Source organism: Coenobita brevimanus, chromosome 12 (assembly GCF_032717465.1).
Source record: "Coenobita brevimanus isolate Jiangsu-jjx chromosome 12, ASM3271746v2, whole genome shotgun sequence".
In the NCBI taxonomy this organism is placed as follows: Eukaryota; Metazoa; Arthropoda; class Malacostraca; order Decapoda; family Coenobitidae; genus Coenobita; species Coenobita brevimanus.
Genome location: NC_136965.1, coordinates 10,078,532 through 10,101,010, shown reverse-complemented (window position 1 = coordinate 10,101,010; position 22,479 = coordinate 10,078,532).

Genomic DNA, 22,479 nt, shown 5'->3' with positions numbered 1-22,479 from the left:
ACCTAGCTACATATCATCTCCCAGTCATTATCGCTATGGAAGCACAGTCAAAACAGGTGATCACGCCACACCCACACAAACTACAAGAAAGCAGACCGGACAATATCTACAGAAGAAGCAGAACAACACTTCAGCACACATAACAGTTCACCCATCGCCAACAATAACAGACGCAATACAAACTTCAACAACATTATATTCAACGCAGACAAACACTACATCCCAAGAGAAAACAGAAGACATTACAGTCCAAAATTTACATCAGAGATTGCCTGCCTCAAAAGACAACGCGACAGACCCAAGCACAGCTCGCCTCTCCCACACATACACACGACATCATCACATAGCTCCCAGACCTAAACTGTGAGATCAATTACAGAATTAGTACAAAGAAAGTGGAAAACTGGATGGTCTTCATACCAACATTTAGTCACTCGATAGACACCTCTCAGCTCTACAAAGCACGTAACAATATCACTAAGTCGCAAAAACGCACTTCTAAGACCCACTCCGCTATCACCTCCAACATACAATACATCCCTTCCTACAATGAACAAGCAAATATACTTGTAAATCGCTATGCAAACATAAGTCACTACAACAACACGCACTGAACCTGATAAAACAACCCTCTCAACATAGGCAGTTCCTTTTCCCTCAAAAAAACTGCAACCCCCTTCAGTCCACAACAAACATTTAACATTATCAAGAATTCAAAACCACTATAAGCGCAGGACAGGATGGCATCAGCAGCCTATGCTAGAAACATTTAGGACCAAAGGCATCGATGAACTCACAAACATCAACGACTACCTACAGTATACCCACACTGTAGTATTCCCAACATTTCGAAACATGGAATAATAATCCCTATCCTTAAACCAAACAGACCCAACACTCCCTTCTTTGTACATTCCCATAACACAGCCTGGCACACCATCCAAAATAACTAACGCCTCATTCTTGACAGAGTTACTCCCCATGCCCACTGCTCCTTCTCAACATGGATTCAGAGCACCGCACTCTACAAGCACCTTGTTGACTGTTCTCACACAATGAGCATCGAAAGGCATCAGCTGTCAGTGTACATTTCTCACAAAAATAGATGTTAGTAATACCTTCGATACCATCCCCCAACGCAAACTAATCACCAATATATGCAACACCAGTGTTAAGAACAAGACCAAACGCTGGCTTCCTATCCATTTATCTGGTAGACAAGGACATGTTACATTCCAGAGCAAGTACTTCTGAAACCAAAATTTCCCTAATGGAGTCCCACAGGGCTCCGTTCTCCCACTCACACCCTTCAGCTTATATATACATGGGTGATATTCTCATACCCTAACCACCCACATTGCCTCATATGCAGATGACATCCCTATAACAACCATACACCACACTGCAGACACAGCCTGCACACTGCAGCACGACTCCCTCAATACACTGCAGACTTGGGCTGAAAACAATAGGCAGACGATCACTCCAACTAAATCCACCACCACACTCAAAATCAGCAGTAAACATGAACACAGGTACTCTCCCCACATCACACTTAACAATGGAAGTGTGACAGACACACATCCTCCACTAAGGTCCTTGGAGTCCAAACTCACCTTCAGGGACCATATACAAAACACCAAGAGGCAATGCATTCTCAGGCTCAATGCACTCCGTACAACTACAGGGCCAAGACTCTGGGTAACGAAAAGAAAAGACCTACTTGCTCTACAAGCAATACATTAGATCAGTGATGTCCTATGTCTCTCCGACATAGGCTCCCATCTTTTCTTATACCCTCGACAACACCTTGCAGCTACACAGAACTACGCCCAGTGCTTACCACTGTTTGTACCAAAATCACTCCCCCAGCTCACACACTGAAACTGAAGTCCTCCCTGTCAGAGACTACCTTGATATGAGAGGCACACATTTCTATGAAACAGCTTGATCCAATACACAACACCCCTGCCATTACATGACAGTTGTGTGCCTTCTTGTCATTACTTGATAGAGACACACAACACATAATACAATCACCACACAAACATTATTAAGCCAGCTACAACAATATCCTTACACCATATACTCCAACGCCAGTAATGAAAAACACCTCATTCTCACTTCATATGCAGGGCAATACATTGCCCTGATCTATCTATCTATCTATTGCCAGACGCCTCAATCCCGTTTGGGGTGGCCACAAACAAATCGCCTCCAAGTCGCCCTGTCCCCCGCCATTTCACTGCCCTGCTCCCAACTCACACCCCCCTCTCTCATATACCTCTCCACCCCATCCCTCCATCTCATCCTCGGCCTCCCCCTCCCTCTTCCCCCCTCCACCTCACTCACATACACTCTCTTCGTCAGTCTTTCACCCTCCATCCTCTCCACATGGCCAAACCACCTCAGTGTGTTCCTCATAACGCTTCCTATCACATCCACATCCACACCACAACGCTCCTTTATATCCTCATTCGTCAGCCTGTCTCTCCACGTGACTCCACAGGCTCCTCTTAAATAACTCATTTCCACTGCTCTCACTCTTGACTTGTGTCCTTCCAACAATGTCCAAGCTTCACTTCCGTATGTTAGAGTTGGTATCACAATACTGTCATGCAGTAACTTTTTCACTTCCATGCTCACTTCCCTGTTTCTTATCACTGCTTTCAAAGAACCAGCAACCTTTCTTCCCTGCTGTACCCTTTCAAGCACTTCACCCTCCAAACCTCCATCCTTACTCATCACACTACCCAAGTACTTAAACGTACTCACATTTTCCAATTCCTCACCATCCAACCTCGCTGTACATTCACTAACTTCACCTCTCTCAAAGACCATCACTTTACTCTTCCCTACATTCACCTTTAGATTCCGTTTCTTACACACTCTCTCAAACTCATCCACCAAGCCTTGCAGCTCCCCTTCGTCTTCACTCAACAACACAGTATCATCTGCAAACAACAGTACAGGGAGTTTCCAAACACTATCCTCTCTCACCAGGGCCACTCCAACATCCACTACCCTACCTTGTACCTCTTTTATTACCCCATCCATGTACAGGTTGAACAACCATGGAGACGTGACACATCCCTGTTTCAACCCAACTTTCAAAGAGAAAAATTCACTTAGTTCACCATCCACACGCACTGCAGCCTTCGCACCATCGTACATACTCTTCACAGCATTCAACAACTTCCCATCTACTCCATATATTCTTAACACTTTCCACAATCCTTGTCTATCCACCCTGTCATATGCTTTCTCCAAATCCATGAAAACCGCATACAACTTCTTTCCCTTCTCTAGAAACTTTTCCACTAAAGATCTAAGAATGAATATCTGATCTACACAACCTCTTCCCTTTCTAAAGCCTCCCTGTTCTTCTCCAACTAATTTCTCTGTTCTTTCTCTAAATCTGTCTATAAGTATCCTACCGTACACTTTTCCTATTATACTAAGAAGACAAATGCCCCTATGCTTACCACACACTTCTTTTTCCCCTTTTCCTTTGTACAACGGAATATTTATACCTGACTTCCAATCCTCCGGGACTCTACCTTCCTCCCAGGCCAATCTGCACATCTTCCACATCCATTCTACTACTATCTCTCCCCCATGCTTCAACATTTCACCACACACTCCATCAATTCCTGGGGCTTTCCCCGATTTAACTTTCTTCATTGCTTCCACAACTTCTATCCTACTGATTTCTTCCTGTCTTCTCACCTCCCTCCTTCTCCCAGCCATTCCCCAGCCACTTATACTCGCATTACTTCCATCCTCTACGTTCAACAATTCCTTAAAGTGTTCTCTCCATCTGCTCACTTTTTCTCCCTTCTCCACTAGTAATCTACCATTTTTATCTTTCACTCCCCTGCTAACTTCACTTCCACCCTGTCTTACTCTTTTCACTTCTCTCCAGAACATTTTCTTACAGCCCCCCCACTTTACACTCAAATTCCTTCCAAATTCCTCATCCACTCTCTTCTTACTCTCTTTTACTAATCTTTTCACCTCTCTCTTTCTTTCCACATATGACTCTCTCTTCCACCTCTCAATTTCTTCCACGCCCCTATTTCTCATCCATTCATTGTATGCTTTCTTCTTTTGTGCCACAGCCTGTTTCACCTCTTCAGTCCACCACGCTGTTCCTTGCACCCCCTCCGTCTTTTCTTCCTTCCTCACACCACATCACATGCTGCACATATTTCTTCTGTAAATATCTTACACACACCTTCCACGTCTCCCATCTGCTCCAATTCATATTTGCCCAATCGTTCCTCCACTTCTCTCTTATACTCTGCCTTTTTCTCATCCTCTTGTAACCTTTCCACTCTCCTTGCAACTACTCCTTCCTCTCGTCTTTCCCTTCTTCTATTCCTCCATCTTACTTGCATTCTAATTCTGGCCACCACCAAGTAGTGGACAGAAAGTCCACTCCCCCAACCTCTATACACTCATGCATCCTTTACACATCTTCGCATCCTTTCATCCACACACACATAATCAATCATTGCCTTCCTTTCATTCAGTTCACCACCCACCCTTCTCGTCACTCGCCATGTATACCTGTGGATCATTTAATGGCTGACGAGGGTATTGGCTATCACCAACCCCCTCCCAGCACAAATGTCCACTAACGCACTCCCATTCTCATCTATCTCAGCAGGCACACCCCACTCACCAACTATTCCATCCACCTTCACATTCCCAACTTTACCATTCATATCACCAATCAAAAACACTCTCTCATTCCTTCCGAACTTTTCCATGCACACTTCCACATTTGTCCAGAACTCTTCTCTCACCCTTCTAGCACGATCTTGCGTTGGTGCATACACACACACAATCGCCCACATTTGTATTCCAACTTTCAACTTTACCCACACAATCCTTGACCCAACTGATCCATACTGTCTTATGTTCCTCTTCCATCTTTTACTCACAACTATACATACTCCTTCCTTTGCCCTCTCATTCTCATCTACTCCTGCACATATACCCCATCCATACTCCCATTCTCTCACACTTTCTCCTCACCATTTTGTTTCAGTTATTCCACATACATCCACTTTCGCACCCTCAAGCACCTGGACAATCTCTCTCTTTTTCACCTCATCATTCGCTCCTCTTACATTCCATGTACTCATTACCAAGTCCTTTGTCCGGTCCTGGGTCGTCATCGTTTGGTCAGTCCTTGTCCGAGGCTTCTTGTTTGTTTTTTTAGTTAGTTGTTTTCCGGGGAGGGGCACTAACCCTCCGCCAACCCATCTGAGGTGTCCTTAAAAAGAAATGATCGAGTTCACCTAGCTAGGCTTGGAGCATGACATCTGCCAACCCACCTCAGCTACCGGCTTAGATTTAGGTCAGGTGGAAACACTGTGGGCATGTGCCCAACTTGTTGATTACGCCAACACAATATAACACGCATAATGGAGTACTGCACAGCACACACCACACTAAGACGCAGACACAAGATCAACGGTGTAGGGAACTTATGGGACAACCGCACTGGGGCAGTGCCTCACTTGCAGTCGACGGGTCTGCTCGACCAGACTGACTGGAGTTGAGCAACAAAACCAACAACCCATTTTCTTTGCTTCTGTTTAAGAAGTGGCAGACATGGTTTCCTTTTTCTATTCCATATACTTCTTTCACCTCCCATTTTGTGTGTTATAGCCTAGGCAAATGCTTGGTGTTGGAGAGGGACACTTTTTCATGGTGACACCGGCACATGTCGGCGAATCTGATGCTTAGTTATACAAGCGTCCCTTGACTCCTTTCTTATCCGCCAAAACAAGGATTGTAGACTGTAGTACCGGTCGAACAACCAAGATGGATGAAAAGTTGGTGACAGAGAACTGGAATTCCCGTTTCCTCAGCGCTCGGGACTAGCTTCTGACCACCGCCCTTTGCCCAACATCTCTCCTATACAGTTTCCATGAACTGTCAACACCAAACTACATGCACATTACAGAGCACACTTTCTATCATTTATTCAGGAAAAATGGCGTCTCAACACCCGGTTACAGAGTCCCTATGGGAGGGGGGAACCCCCTTTCCCTGTGATGACCAAGTGAGATGCATGAACCATTGTCTGATTTATTCTTTGTTCACTTCTGCAACATTCACTGCCTCACTCTGATTTTCTCTTTTTTGAACACCACCTCTCTTCCTTAATCTCATCTTCTTTTCCCCACTGAGACTCAGCTGTATGAGGCGATTGATAACGAACTCTTCTCTGTATCTCCCTACTTTTTCTATATTCATTTCAAAGCCAAATGTATATGTTGTGTATATGGATGCAACAACATATCTTGATCTCGTGTTCCTGAACTTGAATCTTCTGAATTCGCTTCTCTGTGGCTTTAACTATCTTGTCAATCTCTTACTAAACATATATACGCTGTGATTTTATCCCCTAATTCTACTGATATGAAAAATTCTTCGGCTATCTTACTACTAAGTTGGAACACATCCCTTCAGTTTCTTCCTTCTCTGAAATCTCCATTTTAGGTAATTTCAGTGTTACCACCTTTGGCATTCCTCTTCTTTCACTGATCCACAGAGAGAAAACAAATCTACACCTTTTCTATCCTTAATGACCCAGAGCAGCTTGTACAGCACACTACCCTTACTTCTGACTGTTTTTTTAGACGGTTCCAACATGCATGACCACTTTCTTCGGCCCCTCCAGTCACAACCTTATCACCTTACCTTGTTCTATTGCTCCAGTAAGGCCTGTAGACCTTCCCATGAAGCAGTGGCTGTGGCATTTATGAGCTGCTGATTGGGAAACCCTCAGGCAGTACTTCTTTGATTTTTCTTGGAATGATCATTGCTTCCACGACCAATAGTCATCTGAGTGCGTATCGCGCATTATGGAGGTTATTCTGTCAGCATGGACGCATACATTCCTTTCTCCTATCCTGTGACTAATAAAAAAATAAAAAGTGGCATAATGACGCTTATTGTAACGCTGTCCACAACAAGGAGAGGGCCTACAAAAGATGTTAGAGCAGATCCACCCCTGAATCTCAGATCTTTTATGTCTCTGCCATGAATGATGCTAAGTCTGTTCTCCACTAGACTGAGAATAATTTCATTCATGTTAAATGCTCTGAACTCCCCGACTCAAATTCTTCCTGCTTCTTCTGGCACCTTGCCAGTACCCTTTCTAGCAACTTTGCTTCATAATCCTTTCCACCTGTTTTCCACTCTGATGGCTCTAGAGCTGTTTCTTTCACTGAAAAAGCAGAAATCTTTGTTCAGACTTTCTCCTCCAATTCCACCTAAGACGACTCCGGTACTGATCCTTCTTCACTTCCTCCCTCTGACTTCCTCATGACAGACATTAAAATTCCTTCAATTGATGTATTTTTGTCTTCAGTTGCTTCAGAACTAACAAAGCATATGAATCTAATGGGGTTCCTCCTGTTGTCCTCAAGAACTGTGCTTCTATGCTTACACCCTGCCTACGTAAATTCTTTTGCCTTTCTCTTCTCTGTAATAATTCTTCCATATACCTTCCCTACCACACTCAATAAACTTATGACAAGATAATTCTGGCACTCACTTCGCTCATATTTATTTTTGTACAGGGGTACAGTCACAGCCTTTTTCCACTCTGCTGGCACAGATTCACTCATCGCTGCCTTCTTACATATCTCCAACAAGCACTATTTTCCACTCTCTCCACTACACTTAATCATCTCCGCATACCCCTCATCAACCCCAGCTGCTTTCCAATTTTTCAGTTGCTTCACAGCGTTCTTCACCTGTGTGAGTGTCACTTTTCCCGGCACTGCATTCCTTCTCTGCACACACCCAAAACCAGTCATGTTTACAACGGCTCTGATCTCTCTATTCCCATTCATCAGGCTTTCAAAATATTCTTTCCATCTGGTCATTAGTTCATCCCCATGGATTAATAATCTACCACTTACAGCCTTCACACTTTCACATTTCTTTCCGCTGTTATTTCTACATTTCCTCACCTCTTTACAGAATGACTTCCTATTTTCAGGGTAATTTGCATTCATTTTTCTTCCTAGATAATTTACCTCCTTCTTTTTCCTCTGCACCAGTCTCTTTACGTGCTTCTTGCTTTCAACATATTCAGTTCTTATTTCAATTAAACCCCTGTCCTGTAACCACTCTAGCCACTTCTTCCGTCTTTTATTTTTATTTTTTTTTTTTCACCTCTTCATCCCACCATGCCGTACCTTTCTTCTTTGTTGTTACTCTTGCCACACCACACACCGCTTTAGATTTTCTGACTAAGTAATCACTATATGCATTCCAGAGTCTGTTCAGATCCATTTCTTTCCAACTCACCGATTGTGACTCCTCCCCTACTTTGGTTCTGTATTCGTCTGCCATTTCTTTGATCCTCAGTTTCTCGACTTTCAGTTTTTCTTCCTGACTGCTCCTCTTTTTCCTGGTCCACCTCACTCCTCTCAGCTTGATCTTGCATACCTAGTCATATGATCTGACAAACCTCCTCATCGTCCTCTCACAGCCCTCGCATCAGCAACCATTCCCAGCATCGTCCTCCTTTCGAGCACGTAATCAATCAGGCTCCTTTCAACAAGATCCCCGTTCCCTCTATACCACGTATATTTATGTGCATCTTTGTATTTGAAATACGAGTTACAAATGCACAACCTCCTTTCCTGACACATATCCTTCAGTCCCTTCCCATTATCATTTTCTCCTAGTACTCCATTACAATCCAAAATGTCATATTTAGGAGCAATGCCTACTCTTCCATTCATATCGCCCATTACGATCATTTTATAGCTCCTGGGCATTTCTCCCACTGCTTCAACCAGTTCATCCTAAAACCTGTCCTTCTCTCTCTCACTCCTGTCATCACACGGTGCATACACTACAATTACTGCCACTTTCACCTTCTCAGACTTGAACTTGACATACATACATCTCGAGCTGACACGTTTGAAATCTTTCGTTTCACTCTGCCACACTTCATTCATCTATAATGCAACTCCTTCCTTGCATCTTTCTCTCTCACTCATGCCCGACCTTACACACTTTACACCCTCCCACTCCTCCATTTCACACCCTTTCATCTTTGTTTCACACAATACCATCACGGCATATCTCGCACTCTTGAACACTTTCACCACTTCCACCCTCTTGCTTTCTTCATTCACACCTCTCACATTCCACATGGCCATGCGAATCTGCCCATTTGGGTGGGGCCCCGGACAGATATTGGGCCCACCGAGGCTCTCCGAAACATTTGCCATGATTAAGCGATTTCAGTTAGGGGAATCTGGGGGACACTTAACCCTGCCCAAAACCCAGATTATATGGTTACCACCCAGCATAGTAAATGGTTTCCTGGGTACAGGAAATCATTTGGCTTGTCAGTCAGTGTAAAAACCATAAGGGATCCCCTCATGGAATGAGTTGACGATGGGTTCCCCGATATACCACAAACAATTATTTCATCGTAGTGAAATGGTAATTGTAGGCATGTTTCTAACTCCATCACAATGAAAGCGTTTGTCCTAAGCTCAGTGTAAATCTCTGATGGTTGCAAGAATAAACCAACATTTAAGAGGAGTGCATCGTATTGAAGGATTTGTAAAATATGGGACATGTGCTCCTCCGTGCAGACACAGATATAAATATCTTCTCTCTCTTTCTCTCTCGCTCTCTCTCTCTCTCTCTCTCTGCCCAGAGTAATACCTGGCGAATCAAATTGCATCTATTGCCGAACTTTCCTCTGATAAGTTGGTATGCCTGTAAATGGTGGCTTCGTTATTACAAGGAGCATTATTTCTGCTAAGTCCAAGCAGGAATTTAACGCAACTCGTTTGTGAATTATGTTAGCACTCAAAAACGCGAACGCAAAACGCATATCATGGAATGGCTTTGAACGAGGCACAAGACCACACAGGCATGAGAAGTGTAATGGTAGCGGTGAATAGGAATACTGTGCATACAGACAAAAGATTCCATAGATGTCCACCCACGTTCGGAGTTCTACTTGCACGTGATGTGTCATTAGACAGGAAGCAACAATACCTGTGTGTGTGAAGGAAAATAATTCATGTATCAGCCATAAATAGAATCAGGAGCGATCCAAAGAAAATGAGAAATGTTATCATATATATATATTGTTACGGAACAGAGAAAGATAATGTACACTTTAAGTGAGAATACTAATAATCAATACTGTCCCGTAAAGTTCCAGGTTCAAAACAAAAGAGTTAGGTAAAATTACAAGTTAAAGTTTAATGCTCAAACTAACAACAAAACATTCAGGACTCATAAGGATAATGTAATGGCAAAAACAGGTTGAATATATGGTTAACTGCAATAGCCTCTATTAACACGAAATTAGCATGAGTAAATTTATCTAAGTCAGCCCTGATAAAATGAGATACCAGATAATACTCAGTGAATGCAAGATAAATTATTACAGATACAAAATAATATTGATGGACATAAAGATCCCCACACGAATTACAAAAACTTCACTAGGCCTACAAATTAAGCTTATACTATACAGTACAAGAAAAAATACAACAGTTATACTCAAATTACACACAGCTGCTAGATGTTTGGAGATTTCTTGAGCACTCACAATAATAATATCTGTACAGGGGAGGACAGAGATGTGAACAAAATGAGGAGCAGATCTAAGTGGCGATGATGCAGAGACTGAGCTCATTATATAGGGGCCAGCAGAGCCTGATACAACTTGTAAGAAGGACGCGCAAATGAAGCCATGGGGACAAAGAGCTGAAAATCCCGCACTGTATAACAGAGAGAACGACTTACTCTACTATAACGGTAGAAGGGGGGGACTGAGGCAGAACACGCTCGTGATCAAACATGCAGCATACTGTGCGTTAAAATTACACAAAGGATGATGAAATCATAGGCTATGTAACACCTCCCCACAAAGAAAAAAGAAATTTACAGAGGAAATTTCTTATTACTCTAAAACAATCTGTACATGGCATTACAGAACATGCAAATGTCTTTCCTAATGTTACAAAACATGAGATCTCCCTAGCACGTTCAGTCATAGGTACTTGCCAGTATCCCTTTAACAAATCAAACTTACTTATGTACCTAGCCTTTCCGTTCTTGTCTATGCAATCTTCCACACGAGGGAGAGGGTAAGTGTCTGATTTGGTTATCTGATTAACATGTCTGTAGTCAATGCAAAGCCGCTGTGACCCACCTGGCTTAGGGACCAGAGTGACAGGAGAACTCCACTCGCTCTGACAGGGCTCAATCATCTTGTGGTCCAACAGGTAGCCAAGCTCCTTCTGGATGAGAGGAACTTTCACTGGGTTCACACGGTAAGGAGGCAATTTAATTAGCTTTGCGTCTCCAACATCGACATCATGCATCAACACAGTGGTTCTTCCTGGAGTGGCACGGAACACTTGCGGGTACTCCTGCAGTAATGCCGAAAACTCCTGCCTTTCCTTGGGAGGTAGATGAGAAAGCTTAGTCTGGAGATCATTCATGATATCAGGATTCTTCCCCAAACTATCACTCAGGCTCATACTGCATGGGAGAGCTTCATTTGCAGACTCGGGTGGAACAGCTACAGTGCAGACTGGATTATTTTCGTCCCGCCTGTGATATAACTTTAGCATGTTGATGTGACATAGTTGCTTGCTCTTTCTACGATCTGGTGTGGCGATGACATAGTTGACATCACTGAGTTTCTTCTCCATGAAATAAGGGCCGCTAAACTTGGCTTGAAGAGGTTGCCCATGAACTGGTAGCAGAATCAAAACCTGATCTCCTGGCTGAAAGTGGCGTAACCTGAACTTCTTATCATACCAAGTCTTCATCTTCTCCTGAGCAGCTCCTAAATTCTCTCTCGCCAGCTGTAAAGCAGTGGACAGCCGTTCTTTGAACTTCATCACATACTCCAGCAGGTTGACGTCATCTTCCTCCGACAGCCAGCATTCCTTGAGTAACTTAAGGGGTCCTCTAACTTCATGGCCAAACAGTAGTTCAAAAGGTGAGAAGCCCAGTGATTCATTTGGAGATTCTCTTGCAGCAAACACAACGAATGGAAGACCTTTATCCCAGTCTTTCTGATGTTCCAAACAGTATTTCTTGAGCATCGATTTGAGTGTTTGATGATATCTCTCCAACGCTCCTTGGGTCTGGGGATGGTAAGCTGAAGACGTGATCTGGGTGATGCCCAACTCTTTCAGAGACTGCTTGAAAACGTTTGACATGAAATTACTTCCCCGGTCTGACTGTACCTCCTTGGGCAAACCAAACTTTGTGAAGAACCCTAGCATTTCCTTAACCACGTTCTTTGCTGAGATATTTCTAAGTGGAATGGCTTCAGGATAACGAGTAGCCATATCAATCATGGTCAACACATAAGAAAATCCTGAAGAAGTCTTAGGAAGAGGGCCCACAATATCCACCAACACACGGGTGAAAGGCGCCTCAAAAGGAGGAATGGGAACTAGAGGTGCAACCTTTTCGGTCTGATTACACTTCCCCACAACTTGACAGGTGTGACAAGACTTACAATACCAGGAAACATCCCTGAAGATACCTGGCCAGTAGAAGTGTTTCAAAATGCGTGCCACAGTCTTCCTCACTCCAAGGTGTCCTGCCAAACTGGAATCATGAGCCACTCTACTGATATCCTGCCTACAAACACGAGGGATGACAACTTGATGTACGACCTCCCATTCACAGTCGGCTGATGCTGTTGGGGGTCTCCACTTCCTCATAAGTACTCCTGACTTTACATAATAACAAGTAGAAGCACCGGCTGACTTTTCTTCACTCTAAGCAGAGTTAGCTAGACCTTTCAACTCAGGGTCAGCAACCTGCAACTCAACCAACTCTTGACGAGACAAATTATCAACACTACGGGGTACTGCCTCATCTGGTGAGTGGTCCAAATTAGCAAGAAAAGTGTCAGCTAGGATAACATCATCATCATCATTATCCTCTAAGTCACCAGTAACTTTAGACTTAGCCCTAGTGACAGCACATGCAGGGAACACATCAGGGACATCACAATCCTGGGACGCAGCCACTGGCCCACCAGACAACTGAGGAGCTGGACACACTTGACTTCCACCAATATCATTTCCAAGTAAGAAAGTTACACCTGACATTGGGAGTGTCTCAACCAACCCAACCATAACAGAACCATTAACAAAACCAGACTCTAAATTCACTCTGCACAGAGGGACAGAGAAGTAATTATTCCCTACACCTTGTAAGATTACAGTTTCATCAGAGGAATTAACATTAGAGCCTAGAACACTGGTCAGCATAAGGGATTGGCAAGCACCTGTGTCACGATATATCTGAACTGATTTCCTGTCATTACTGTCCAGAGGACTGACAAAACCATCAGACAGGAAATTAGCACATGAACTCTTGAGAGTGTCACCCACGTTACTGCTCAAAAGAGGAGCTCCATCATGAGAATTTAAGTTACCCCTCAAAGCAGGTTCAGTTAACTCAGTTAAAGAATTCTGGGAACTCTCAAGAGTGGACACTAGACCAATTGACTGAATATTTAAAGACTCCTTTTTGTTCACATCACGCTGTCTCCTGAAACATCTCTCCGTAGTATGACCAAGCTTACTACAATAAGTACATTTACTTTTCTGAAATCTAGAGGTGAAGCTGGTATTTACTTCCTGAGAAACATCATCTTTATTTTCTTTCCTGTTACCTGTACTCTGAGTAGAGGCAACGTACTTACTCTCAGCTTTCCCTTTTTCTCTAGAATATCTCTTGTGAGTGAGAACATACTCATCAGCTAAAACTGCAGCATCAGACAAATTATCTATTCTTTTCTCATCAAGATATAGACTTACATCTTTACTAATACACCTTTTGAAGTCCTCCAGCAAAATCATCTGCTTAAATTTGTCAAAATCAGAATCCACATTCTTAGAATTTAACCACTGCTCTAACAAATCTTCTTTGATTTTTGCATACTCAACATGGGATTGCTTATCTTGCTTGTAAGTTGTCCTAAATTTTACTCTATAAGCTTCAGGAACAAGCTCATAGGCCTTAAGAATCAAGCTCTTAACTACATCATAATTATCAGACTGATCCTGAAACAAAGATGCATAAGTTACTTGAGCTTTACCGGTGAGAATAGTTTGAAGGAGTACTGGCCAATACTCCTTAGGGCAATTAAAACCTGTAGCTACCCTCTCAAACAACTGAAAATACTTTGTTAAATCAGATTCATTAAAAGGAGGGACAAGTTTAACATTTTTAGCCACATCAAAATCGTCAGAGCTAGATGATCCAGTTCCACTTTGTTTCATGCGATACTCATGGTTCGCCTGAATCATAGCAATTTCAACTTGTGCCTCAGCCTCCTTAGCTTTTGCCTGAAATTCAGCCTCCTTAGCTTTTGCATGAAATTCAGCCTCCTTAGCCTGTGCTTGAAATTCAGCTTCCTTCACACGAGCCTCCGGCAGGGCTAGCTGTAACTTAGCTAATTCAATCTGCGTTTGCTCATTTCGAGGAGTTACATTAAACAAGCTTTCATTAATCATGTCAACAATTTGATCTTTAGAATGATGAGAGCGAACAGCAATTCCGAATTGTTGAGCAACAAGCTTAAGTTCATTCTTTGTTCTGTTTTCCACATCACACACTGTTTGCACATTTGACAAAAAATCTTTGGCTTCATCAAGTGTAGTAATAGTAGACATCATGAATAAGTAACAGTCACAAAATATCAAGCAATATCCTTACGATAATATCCTGAATATCCTGATGAGAGGTCGCCAAATTTATGTTACGGAACAGAGAAAGATAATGTACACTTTAAGTGAGAATACTAATAATCACTACTGTCCCGTAAAGTTCCAGGTTCAAAACAAAAGAGTTAGGTAAAATTACAAGTTAAAGTTTAATGCTCAAACTAACAACAAAACATTCAGGACTCATAAGGATAATGTAATGGCAAAAACAGGTTGAATATATGGTTAACTGCAATAGCCTCTATTATCACGAAATTAGCATGAGTAAATTTATCTAAGTCAGCCCTGATAAAATGAGATACCAGATAATACTCAGTGAATGCAAGATAAATTATTACAGATACAAAATAATATTAAAACTGATGGACATAAAGATCTCCACACGAATTACAAAAACTTCACTAGGCCTACAAATTAAACTTATGCTATACAGTACAAGAAAAAATACAACAGTTATACTCAAATTACACACAGCTGCTAGATGTTTGGAGATTTCTTGAGCACTCACAATAATAATATCTGTACAGGGGAGGACAGAGATGTGAACAAAATGAGGAGCAGATCTAAGTGGCGATGATGCAGAGACTGAGCTCATTATACAGGGGCCAGCAGAGCCTGATACAACTTGTAAGAAGGACGCGCAAATGAAGCCATGGGGACAAAGAGCTGAAAATCCCGCACTGTATAACAGAGAGAACGACTTTACTATAACGGTAGAAGGGGGGGACTGAGGCAGAACACGCTCGTGATCAAACATGCAGCATACTGTGCGATAAAATTACACAAAGGATGATGAAATCATAGGCTATGTAACAATATATATATATATATATATATATATATATATATATATATATATATATATATATATATATATATATATACAGTATATATATACTGTTACATAGCCTATGATTTCATCATCCTTTGTATAATTCTAACGTACAGTATGCTGCATGTTTGCTCACGATTCGCCTCGTGGCTTCCATAGTGACCAGGCTTGCGTGTTTTACCTCACTCCCCCCTTCTCCCCCTTATAGTAGAGTAAGTCGTTCTTTCTGTTGTTCAGAGCAGGAGTGTCAGCTCTTCGTCCTCTGTGCCCTCATTTGCGCTTCGTTCTTGCAAGTTGAATCAAGCTCTGCCGGCCCCTAAATAATGAGCTCAGTGTCTGCATTATTGCCACTTAGATCTACTCCTCATTTGGTTCACATCTCTGTCCTCCCCTGTATAGTGTATTATCTTTGTGAGTGCTCTTGAAGGCTCCAACCATCTAGCTGCTGTATAATTTGAGTATAAGTGTTGCTACCATTTTTCTTGTACTGTATGGCCTAAGGTGTTGATTCGTGGGCCTGGTGAGGTTTTTGTGGTTCGTGTGGAGTTTTTGATGTCAGCCATTATTAACAATATTTTGTATCTGTAATAATATATCTTGCATTAACTGAGCATTATTCGGTTCTCTCATTTATCAGGGCTGACTTAGATAGATTTGTTCTTGCTAAATTCGTGTTAATAGAGGCTATTGCAGTTAACCATATATGTAACCTGTTTTGCCATTACATTATCCTTATGAGTCCTGAATGTTTAGTTGTTAGTTTGAGCATTAAACTTTAACTTGTAATTTTACCTAACTCTTTTGTTTTGAACCTGGAACTTTGCGGGACAGTAGTGATTTTAGTATTCTCACTTGAAGTGTTCATTATCTCTCTCTGTTCCGTAACAATATATATATATATATATATATATATATATATATATATATATATATATATATATATATATATATATATATATATGATAGCATCTCCACTCTCTTTATATATATATATATATATATATATATATATATATATATATATATATATATATATATGATAGCATTTCCACTCTCTCTCTCTCTCTCTCTCTCTCTCTTTATATATATATATATATATATCTATATATATATTTTGCAAGAAATGTTAAATGACCTGAACAGAGAAAGTCTCAAAGTAGGGCTAAAGATGAACCGGAGTAAAACTAATGTTTAATCCACAGACACCAAAGAGCATCATCAAAATAAGCGATGAAATTCTTGAAGATACTAAGGAATACAACTACTTGGGACAAACACTAAAATTAACAAAAGATCATGAATGCAAAATAAAAAGACGCATTACAATTGGATGGAAAGCTTTCGGTAAACATAGAGACATTATAAAAAGTAGCTTACCAGTTTGTATGAAACGGAAAGTATATAACGATTGTATAATTCCAGCTATGACGTATTGTTGTGAGATCTGGAAACTGACATAATCAATGGAAAATAAATTACTCCGTTCTCATCGAGCAATGGAAAGGTCAATGTTGGGAATATTTTTAAGAGACAGGAAAAGATCAGCTTGGGTGAGAGAGCAGACTAAAATCAAAGATATTATAGAAGTTATAAAAGAACAGAAATGGAGGTGGGCAGGCCATATATCAAGAATATGGGATAACCGATGGCGCAAGAGGCTGACTGACTGGACACCAAGAGATTGTAAGCGTAAGAGAAAAAGACCAGACAGGAGCTGGAGAGATGAGATAGAGAAATTTGTATATATACATAGAAAGAGAGAGAGAGAGAGGAAGTGTTATCATATATATATATATATATATATATATATATATATATATATATATATGTCTATATCTATCTATCTATATATATTTCTAAATCTATATCTATCTATCTATCTATCTATCTATATATTTATATCAATATTTATCTATATATATCTATATATCTATATTTGTCTATCTATCTATCTATTTATCTACATCTATATATCTCTCTCTCTCTGCATGTATATACTGTATAGAAATTTCTCTGTCTCATCTCTCCAGCTCCTGTCTGGTCTTTTTCTCTTACGCTTACATTCTCTTGGTGTCCAGTCAGTCAGCCTCTTACTTCATCGGTTATCCCTTATTCTTGATATATGGCCTGCCCACCTCCATTTCTGTTCTTTTATAACTTCTATAATATCTTTGACTATAGTCTGCTCTCTCACCCAAGCTGATCTTTTCCTGTCTCTTAATGATATTCCTAACATTGACCTTTCCATTGCTCGATGAGAACGAAGTAATTTATTTTCCATTGATTTTGTCAGTTTCCAGATCTCACAATAATACGTCATAGTTGGAATTATTTAATCGTTATATACTTTCCGTTTCATACAAACTGGTAAGCTACTTTTTATAATGTCTCTATGTTTACCGAAAGCTTTCCATCCAATTGTAATGCGTCTTTTTATTTTGCATTCATGATCTTTTGTTAATTTTAGTGTTTGTCCCAAGTAGTTGTATTCCTCAGCATCTTCATGAATTTCATCGCTTATTTTGATGATGCTCTTTGGTGTCTGTGGATTAAACATTAGTTTTACTCCGGTTCATCTTTAGCCCTACTTTGAGACTTTCTCTGTTCAGGTCATTTAACAAGTCTTGCAATGTCATCGCTGTTTCTGAGATAAGGACAATGTCATCTGCAAATCTTAAATGATTTAGCTTTTCTCCATCTATGTTCACTCCTTTGTTTTCCCAGTCTAGCTTTCTGAGAATACTTTCTAGGCATGCTGTAAATAATTTTAGTGAAATTGTATCTCCCTGACGCACGCCGTTCTCAATCAAAATTTTTTCTGAATCCTTATGTAATTTAACTGTAGCAGTTCCCTCTTTTCGGGCAGTTTTACAATGTTCTCATTCACTCTTTGTTCTCGCGATGAATTTGTAATTGCTATGTGCTCCACTGAATCGAAAGCCTTTTCGTAATCAACAAAACCGAAGCACAGTGGTTTATTATATTTTGTAGTTTTCTCAATTGGCTGATTCACTGTGTGTAGATGATCAGTGGTCGAGTTCCCGATTCGGAATCCTGCCTGTTCACGAGGTTGGTTTTCCTCCAAAATTGTTGTTATTCTGTTCATAAGGACTTTAGTGAAGAGTTTGTAAATGACTGATAATAAGCTAATGAGTCGATAGTTACTAAGATCTTTTGAGTAAACTTTTTTGTAGAGTAAAATAACTATTGCATTTCACTATGTTTTGGGAATTTTCTTCTGTTTTATACACTGGGTAAATAAGTGAGCAAGCCTATTTTGTACTTCTACTCCTGAATCCAACAGTAAATCTGTTACTATTACATATTCTTCCGGAGCCTTCCCTCTTTTCATATTTTTAAGAAAAATATTTATTTCGTCTGGTGTTACCTCGGGTATTTAATTGTGTCAACTGAAAAGTTAGCTATTGGTACTTCTGTCTTTGATGCATACAGTTCTTTGTGAAATCCTTCAACTCTCTTCACCGTCTTATCTTTGCATTTAATGATTTCACCGCTTTTTTCTTTCAGTGATGTCATTTGTTGCCTTCCTAGTGACATTTTACTTTAGACCTGTTTCAGACTTTTTCCATTTTTGATGGTTTCCTTGATCTGATCCATGTTTCTCTTTCTTCGCTTTGTCTTTTGTTGATAAGCTTATTTAAATTCGTTCGTTCTGTTTCATCTGTCTTGGTTTTTACTTTCATTTCCTTTTTTTTTTTTTTTTTTTTCATAAGCTCGAGTGTCTTTTCTGAATATTTCATGGCTTTGGTTCTATTAGGTTTTCCTACTACCTCCGCTGATTCTCTTAGCACTTTGGTTAGTCTGTCATTCAGCTCATCACTGTCACATTCAGCATTACTTAGAGCCTGAAATCTGTTCCTTATTTCCAACTGAAAGGCTGCTTTGTTTTCATTGACTTTTATTGGGCATGTATTTTTATCTTGAATCATCATTTTTCTTTCACTTCTGAAATTGAATCTGACTGTGCAACCCATCATTCTATGATCACTTCCTATATTTACTTTGTTGATAACTGTGACATTTGTGATCGTGTTATTCTTATCTGCAATAATGAAGTCGATTTCATTCTTTGTTCTCCATTTGGGCTTCTCCAGGTCCACTTTCTCCCTGTTCTTTTGTGGAAGAATGTGTTCATTATTCTCATATTAAACATTTCAGCAAAATTTACCAGCATTTCTCCTCTTTCATTCCTTTCTCCCACTCCAAATTTTCCCATACATGCTCCTCCATTTTTCGACTTCCCAACTTCTGCGTTGACGTCTCTCATGAGTATAGTATATGTTGTCTTTTCTTCTTCCATCATCTGGGAGATGTCATCATAGAATGTTTCTATTTCTTCATCTGGGTTTTGAGAAGTTAGTGCATATGCTTGTATTACTTTCAGGGTATATTTTTTGCACAGTCTAATAACAACAAATGCTGCTCTGTCCGATACACTGCTGAATTTAACAATGTTGTCTGCAAGATTTCTGTTAATTAGAAATCCTACACCACTAACTCTCACTTTCCTTTCCTCTGCAGTAAAATAGGTGGTTGCTGTCTTTGAGCTGAATTACTTTTTCTTCTTTTCTGTGCGTCTCACTCGAACCTACAATATCCCAACTAATGTTTTCCAGTTCAGTCATTAGGATATCAAGTTTGTAATCTTCTGCGAGGTTTCTTACATTGTATGCATAGCTCTTCATGGATTTCAATTTGTTTAGTATCCAAGAGTCTAATTTTCCAACACAGTGCCTACTCACTTTCGGTGGCACACTGCCCATAAGCACAGGAGGCAGTGCAGTTGGACCTATCCAACAGGAACGCCCGTCATATACTTTGCAATTGAACTCATGTTTGGTTGGAGGGATTGTGTCAAATAGTCTCATCTCCCTGCCACATAGTTTCTGGTGAGATGTAATTTTGGTGCCACCTTATTCGTTATATTTGGTGGAGCCCTATGTATCTATAGGGGGTCCCATGGTCCGTGCCGTCTAAGACGGTAACTCGTATATCTACAAGGCCTTCCCCTATCCACCACTCGGGGACGCGCCAGGTAGCGTGGAATCCTGGCCCTGAACATATATACCCTGTATATATATATATATATATATATATATATATATATATATATATATATATATATATATATATGTTTATACAGAGAGAGAGAGAATTTTTTCAAGACCGTACATAAACTGCGACGGGTGAGGGAAGCCGTTTTATTAAGTCTGTGTTAGGTTTATGTTGCGTTACAATGATTGTATAAGATGTTGACATGTTTGAACTGTCCTTGATGAAGGGCTATGTGGTTGCCTTGTTGATATGTGTATAGCTCTGATGAGTCCATCGCATTAAGATCACAGATTATTCTTGCACTGGTGATGTTTTCGAGTTGGATGAGGTATTAAGTGCATCTTTTGGGGCATGATGTAGGTGGAGAGAGAGAGAGAGAGAGAGAGAGAGAGAGAGAGAGAGAGAGAGAGAATATTCTGATATACTACACTATGTACAGTCGTGGTCGTAAATAATCACCTATCCTCCAGTACCCCCTGCCTCAGGCTGGCTCCTTCATGCGTGGCAAGTCACAGAGGAGTGGGAGGAGCTGAGAGGGAAGGGCCAGAGAGAAAAGGGAAGGTGGGTGGGAGGACGAGTGATGGTGCAGGGGTAGAGTGATGGAGGGGAGGGAGGGCAGGTAGGGGAGAGAGAATGAAATTGGAAGTGGTGGTAACATTACTTGTCTATTTTCTTTCATTCTGGACATGATATAAAGTCGCTCGCCAGTTGGCGGGGGGCATAAGAAGACTAATCCTACTGGCCACCAGCATAAATCTTAAACCGTCATATTCACTGAGTTACAGTGGAATTGTAAGATTCTTGGGAATAACTTACACATTATTGCAATCTTCCTTTGTGTACACAGGCCAGACATTATTTGTTTACAAGAGATGCGCTTGGTGAATCACTTAGATCCTCCACAGTTCAAACACTACAACTCCCATAAAAGATATGGTGGCCACTCAGTGTCCATGTAAACACACAAATCACATCCACAAGTGGAAATGGTTCTAAATTCTTCTTTGGAAGCTGTCACGGACAGAGTAAAATTTAATTACACGGATCTGTCTATTCGCACATGGCTTCATTGTTAGTGATGCTTTGATTTCATTATTTAAATACCTTCCTGGGAATAGGTTAGTGTTGGTCAACTTTAACGACGATGACTATCAGTGGTGTTGCTTGAGGATCGATGGTCGTGGGGAGCAAGTAGCCAATCTAATAGTACAGTCCATCCTCTGTCTTCTGACCGATGATAGAGCGACTCGTGTAGGTGATCGTACTGGTAACTTTTCGGCTATTGACTTATCTCTGGCATTCCTAGGTATGCATCATGATTTCTTGTGGGACCCTAATGATGACTCCTTTGGAAGTGATCATTTGCCCATTTGTCTTTCTTATACCGGTACATGCGACATTCTTTGAGGCTCTCCACCTCCAAAATTTAACTATAAGAAAGCAGACTGAGGATCTTTCTCAAGGATCGCAGATTTAGATTTATCGGGGGAGACCATAGATGTGAAAGTCAAAAATTTAACCAGTTCCATATTACATGCGATGCTGCCATCCCCAAGACTTCTACAGTTCATGCAAAGCATAGAGCTCATTGGTACAAACATTAAGGAAAAGCAATAGGAGATACAGGATTTTTGATACACAGCCTACTGAGGAAAATTTCATTGCATACAAGCAGGCGCTGGCTGAGCCAAGGAGAATTATTTGAAGGGCTGAACGTGACTCCTGGCGGTCTTTTGTGTCCATGTGAATCGTTTTATTCCACTTAGCAAAGTTTGGTCCGCTATTAAAATAATA